A 6,310-nucleotide genomic window follows, 5' to 3' on the forward strand; every position below is an offset into this window, starting at 1 on the left:
GAGAAGTCTGCTGTAGCTGTGTTATCAGAGATATAGGCTCTCATATTAGTAGTCAGTCTCTTCACTATAACGTGCCTCCAGAGATAGGATTGTTTCAAACTTGCATTGACAATGTTAGCCCTTGTGCCATTTTTAACCACTGGAAGGATTTGACGGAAATCACCGCAAAATAAGGTTGGAATGCCACCCATGGGATTCTTGTTTCCTGTGATGTCTTGCAGTGTTCGGTCAATTGCTTCATAAGCACTCTTGTGCGTCATTGGGGCTTCGTCTACAATGATTGCAGAGGTGTCTCTAATTACATTTGCCAAGGCTGAGTTACCAGTAATTTTGCAAACTGGCTGATCCATTCGATGAGTATCCAAGGGTACTTTAAAAGTGCTGTGAAGAGTGCGGCCACCTTGTAGTAGAGTAGAAACAATGCCACTGGATGCTGTTGCAAGCACAATCTTTCTCATGGATCTAATCTTTGCAAGGATCAAATTGATTACAAAAGTCTTGCCCGTACCACCTGGAGCATCAAGAAACATCATGTTTTTGTTCATTTCACCTTGTGCTTCCAACATTGCCATGAATGAATTGTAAACTTCTCTTTGAGAATCGGTCAGTTTTTCTTGCATATTTTTTGCTTGTAGGGAAAGTTCTTCAAGATTATAAGTAACTTCACGTTGATACTCTCTCGCGAGTCTTTCATCTCTCCCTTGCGTTGGTGCAGGTAATCCATAGCTTGCCAATGGTTGACCGCACATAAGGAGAACTTTTTCTTCAATTAGACAAAGAGTTTTATTGTAGATGTCCTCATTAAAATCTGCTTCTGGATTGTTAACTTCTTGCCTGTATCTGTGAAGAATGTCTTCAGATATTACATCACGAAAAGCCATCCAGATCTCAAGAGGATTTCTTGGCTCACAGGCTGTTAAAATTATCACAAATAGGCTTCGCAAATTTGAAGGTGATTGAGTGGCACTTGCCTCTCCTACTGCTTGATGCAAGTGATGGTCATTTTCTAGAAGGCCTCGAGCAAGGCACGCTGCTCTGTATGTTTCAAACACCTGACCATTGTATGCTCGCAAATTTTGAAATGAAGTTGGACCAGCAACCTCATTGAGCAACAGGCGTAAGAAATAACACTCCCCTGCTTTTGGACTAATCGTGTAGATTCTCCCAATGCATGGTGCCTTCCATACATCATCATTTTCAGTACCTTCAACTTGTACCTCACGCATTCTTCTCATCCATTTCTTTGTCGATTTGTTCCAAGTGTAAAACTCAGGGACTTCTACGTATTTGAGACCCCTTGCAAAGTCATCCTCATGGCAGAGTTGAAAAAATGCTGTCAAAGTTGTGGCAGGCGGTGGACCTTGGGCTCGTTCCAGAGCAGTATCAGCTGAGAACATGACATGCTGCCCATTTTCAAGATGAACAGAAAGTTGTACAATTGGGGGGAAATGTTCATGGATGGGATGTTCCAATATCCTCCAGGCCGCCTCTGAACTGCCGACATACCTTGCATTCTGGAACTGCTGGATCTCATCCACAATGTGACTTTGTACTTGGCCTTGTTGGTTAGCTGCTCCATCAGTTCTTTGTAGTTCAAACACTGCTTGATCACATCCTTTATTCACGTATTTGAGGACATATTTGATGCTTTGGATCGAGCTGCAAATTTCTACGTTAATGTGAGCGTTGAACTGCTGAAGGAGGACCTTGTTGTACGGAACAATCCACTGGTTTGTTATTTCTTGATTAACATACCGACCATTTCTCTTCATCCTTATTGTACCAGTCTGGCCTCCATCTTCTGGTTTTCTTCGCCTGTACTTGGTCTTGGCCTTGCTCGGTACACTGAAGAAATTCTTTTGGGTATTTTTTGGAACATTTGTTGTCAATCGTACATGGACACTTTGGATTAAATGGTCCACAAGGTCCATGCACCATATGTGCCATCACTTTAGCATGAAGATCAGGATCTTCCTCTTTGTCAGGGATCTCTGCAGATATGCAGAGATCCATTTTTTCTGGTAGAAGTTTGTCCTCTGGGGCCTGCCAGGTGAGGATGTGTGCATGCGGCAGTCCTCTTTTTTGATATTCAATACTGTACAGGAAAGCCCTCAACCTGCCAAATCCTCCCTTTTTAATAAATTCAAGTAACTTTTTTAGCTTCTGCCTGAAAACCCTGGCAACAATATCTGGACGATCCTGAGGGTCTTGCCCTTGAAGACAATTTTCTGTAATTTCTGTCCACTTTGGATTTGTTGTGAACGTGATGAAGAGGTCGGCTCGGCCCATTCGCCGAACATATGCCATGGCATCACTTTGACGCTCAAACATGTATCGAGGGCCTCCTGTATAAGTTGCCGGAAGAACAACTCGTTGACCAAACTGTTCTGGATTCCCATCCTCCCTAACAATTGAATCTCTCAAGTTGCTATAATTGTCAGCTCTCAGGGTCTGTTGCTCACGCCTCAGGAACTGTAAACGTTCTGTTTCAATCTTGCAGTACACATCCACCAGCCATTGTTGAAATAGCCTTCGGTACCAGAGAAAATAGTTTCCAGGCCGAGTCATTAAATGGTACGAATAAAATTGCTGTTGGGTAACTTTTCGCCCATTGGATGCCTTCATGTAGATGTTGTAAGATGGAGAACCATAGGGGTACATTAACGGGTACATTAAAGTATCGTAGAGGGGATGTAGTTCGGAGATCCATTTTAATGTATCATTTCTAAAACGCAAGACAATATCCCGGTTAGCTGTTGGTTCATTCTCCATTAATATTCCAATCTCATACGTTGTTGTTGGAGCATTGAATCGCCGTGGATGCTCTTCTTGCGGCCTTCGGTCTTCCCTTATGACAACTTTATGTTCTACCAAGTGTTCTTCTTCAATCCTCTCCTTTGTTGTTTTCAGCTGACAAATGAAGCTGTTGTTCTCATGTAAAAATTCAGTCAGACTTTGGAGAATGTCTCTATTGAGTCTACTGTCACGTCCCCGATTATGTAGTTCCTCTTCTAGACTATCCAAGAAGTAGACTTGAATAAACTTTGCTGTTTCATCTTCAGGTGGTAAAAGACTCCCAATCTGGTGGCAAACCTGGCCTCGAATTCTAAAAGAAGGATTCCACCCATGTACTGCCACAATTTTGTGACCAAATGATGTCATTGCAAAACAATTGTTATAACTGCGTAGATTTTGCAGAAAATCTTTAGAGATGGGACCATTGCCGGAGAGCAAATCTTGAAGCAACTGAGGCAGTGGTGGAAAGCTATCAAGCACAACTTTGCCAGAAGAACAACAACAACCAGGGGGTTCTCCTTTAAATTTTACAGCTGAGCAATGTTGACATACTTTGTCCATTTTTCCTATATCAGCTGTAGTGAGAGAGTCATTTTTGTTGTAGAGCAATCCTTTTCTATTGCAGTGTTCTATTTCATGGTGTCTCAAAGCAGTCATTCGTTGTCTAGCTGCCTCGTTTTCTGTCAATTGCTGGGGCAAAGTCATACTCTCTCTCCATGCAGCCTCTCGTTGTTGCCCTTGGTATAGGCGAAAGCTTCATTGGGTTTCCGATTCATTCTGATGTCGTTGAGCCACTCTCAACTGACCTTGTGTACGTCTACTTACCTCATATAATTCATTCGATCGTAATATTGCTTCTCTTTCCAGTGCATATCTTTGCCTTTCTTGAATTTCATCTTGTGATGAATTTAACCGCCTTACAGCATGTCTAGTTCTGTCAGCTTCACGTTGGGTTTCTCTTTCCAAATCTGACAGTCTTGCTCTCCTTTCTCTTTGACGTATCCTGTTAAGTTCTAGACGTCTTTCTCGATCTGGATTGTTTTCATTGGAGCGAACTGCAGCAACTCTTAGTCTATTAGCTTCCAATCTTTCCATTCTTTCTTCCTCACTTTCGTTTCTACTTCGTTTGGGTGGCATAATTTCGGTTTTAAACGGAATTGTTTAACGATATTAATGATTGTAAATTAATTAAGCGTAAAGGAAATGTATACTAACTGAAATGGACGAACTATAAATAATATTTCTGAATAGTACAATTATAAACAATTATATTGTACCTATTTACTATGCCTCCCCACGGGACAGAGTTAGACACCAGGGTCGTTTTTTAACGTGGAGAAAAGGTACAAAAATAAAAATTGTCTCAGTCGTGAAGGATTTCTCCTCCACCGAAAGAGAACAAGAAAATGAAGTGCAGCATCTGAAGAACAGATACTACACTTTGATCTTGACCAAAAGGAATGAATAAAAGCGACCTACGTGTGACTCATTACTTCCGGGTGTAAACGTCACAGTCTAAAAGTAATAATTAAAAAAAAAAAGTAAATGTAAAATAAATGTAATACCAACTTAGGTTAACTAAGTAAACAGTACAATTAAAACAGTTCTATTAAAACAAATAATTACTAAGATCTAGGTAATTGTTAGTCTCATTGTTATGGTTTTAAAGAAAAAAATGTGTAAAAAAGTTCTGCTTTTGTGAGTACGTGTATTTCTTTTAAATTACATAACCTTTTTATTTTATTATTTATATCTCTTTTAAATTTATATATTTTGTTAGTAAACTGGAAGAAATTCAGTTGAATAAAACCTTGTTCGTGTTCTTTACGTTAAACTCATATTTTTATAAAAGGTTCATCCGGTTTAAAGAAAGCACTAAGTTTAAATAAGACTGGAAATAACTAATTCAATATATAAATAGAAAAATGAAATAAATATAAGCTTTAAGTCTTAAGATAGTAATAATCAAAATGTAATAAATTATTTGTAGTTCAAATCTATGATAAGACAGGCTTTCGAAATAGGCTCGACCAGAAAGATTAAATTGGAACGAAATTATAATCTCCGTGCCATTTTCAAAACAACCCCACAAAAGTAACGGTATCCTGCAGTTGGTTAAAATGACAACGTTGGTTGTAAGAAAAATGTAAAAGAAAATGCGCTTATCTGTTTATTTTGACCTGTTTTATTTAATTAAAAAAAAATTGGCTATAACTGGAAGAGAGCGTTATGTTTTGGGGGTTGTTTAAAAAATAGAATGGAAATAAAGTTAGTTCCGTTTTAATTGTGTTTAATTGCGGCAAGCGCTAACAAAATCGAAAAATCACTGTTTACATTCGAAATGTTAACTTTTATAGGTTTACAGGTTTGCTGACAAGGCTGGGGGTGTTTAATACAATTATTTTACTAAATTGATTTTTTTCATTTAAAAATAAAATTATTTCTTTTTTAATAAAGTTTTATTTTAAAATATTTGTTTTTGTTTATTTATATAAAATTACGATAGTTGAATTGTATTCTTTCAATAATATTGGCAAGTAAAATATAAAAGATTAAAACAGAACGAAATTGAAATTTCCATTACATTTTCAATACAATCCCAAAACATAAAGCTTTCCTCGCAAATGAATTGTTTTGATAATATACGTAAAGTGAAATAAATCGAATATAAAATTAAATGAAAATATATTAAATAATTAAATGTTAAATAGATTTTGTAAATAGTACAGTTGAAATGATTAGAATATTTCCAATATGTAATAAGGTCGAGGTAATTAGTTAAAGAGATTTAATATAATGTGATATGCAAATGAGCATAAGTCATTCGATACGGGGGTGGTTTGTAGACTAGTATATAAAGAAATTAGGCAAAGATTCTTATATCTCCTATAACAGAAACATCCTAAAATGGGTTCTAATGTTTCTCTACCCGGAGAGATCTACCCTCTTACCTCCTTTATATTTCGTTGATGATGGAGAGCTGTACACACAGACCGAAACACACGAACCCTATTACTTTATAAAAATATAGATAGATATATATTATAATTATTTTTTTATTTTTTATAACTTTTCAAAGTTTCGGCTGCTAACCTCTCTCTCTCTCTCTCTCTGTCTCTTTGTCTCTCTCTCTGTGTCTCTGTCTGTCTGTCTGTTGGTCTGACTGTCTGTCTGTCTGTCTGTCTGTCTCTGTCTCTGTCTCTCTCTCTCTCTCTGGCTTCTCCGTGCCACTGCCACTAAGTTATATATATATATATATATATGTGTGTGTGTGTGTGTGTGTGTGTGTGTGTGTGTGTGTTTGTATATATATATATACTTATATATATATGTTTACATATATGTGGAAGTATATATCTAGAGAGAGAGAGAGAGAGAGAGAGAGAGAGAGAGAGAGAGAGAGAGAATATGTGCTTCCACATCAAAGAGGGGCAGGAGCATAAGCAGAGACAGAAGCACACACTCTAACACACTCGCACAAACACACACATACAGAAAACACACACATACATAC

The sequence above is a fragment of the Euprymna scolopes genome, chromosome 22 (assembly GCF_053919585.1).
Source record: "Euprymna scolopes isolate OS-2025 chromosome 22, ASM5391958v1, whole genome shotgun sequence".
NCBI classification, from domain to species: Eukaryota; Metazoa; Mollusca; class Cephalopoda; order Sepiida; family Sepiolidae; genus Euprymna; species Euprymna scolopes.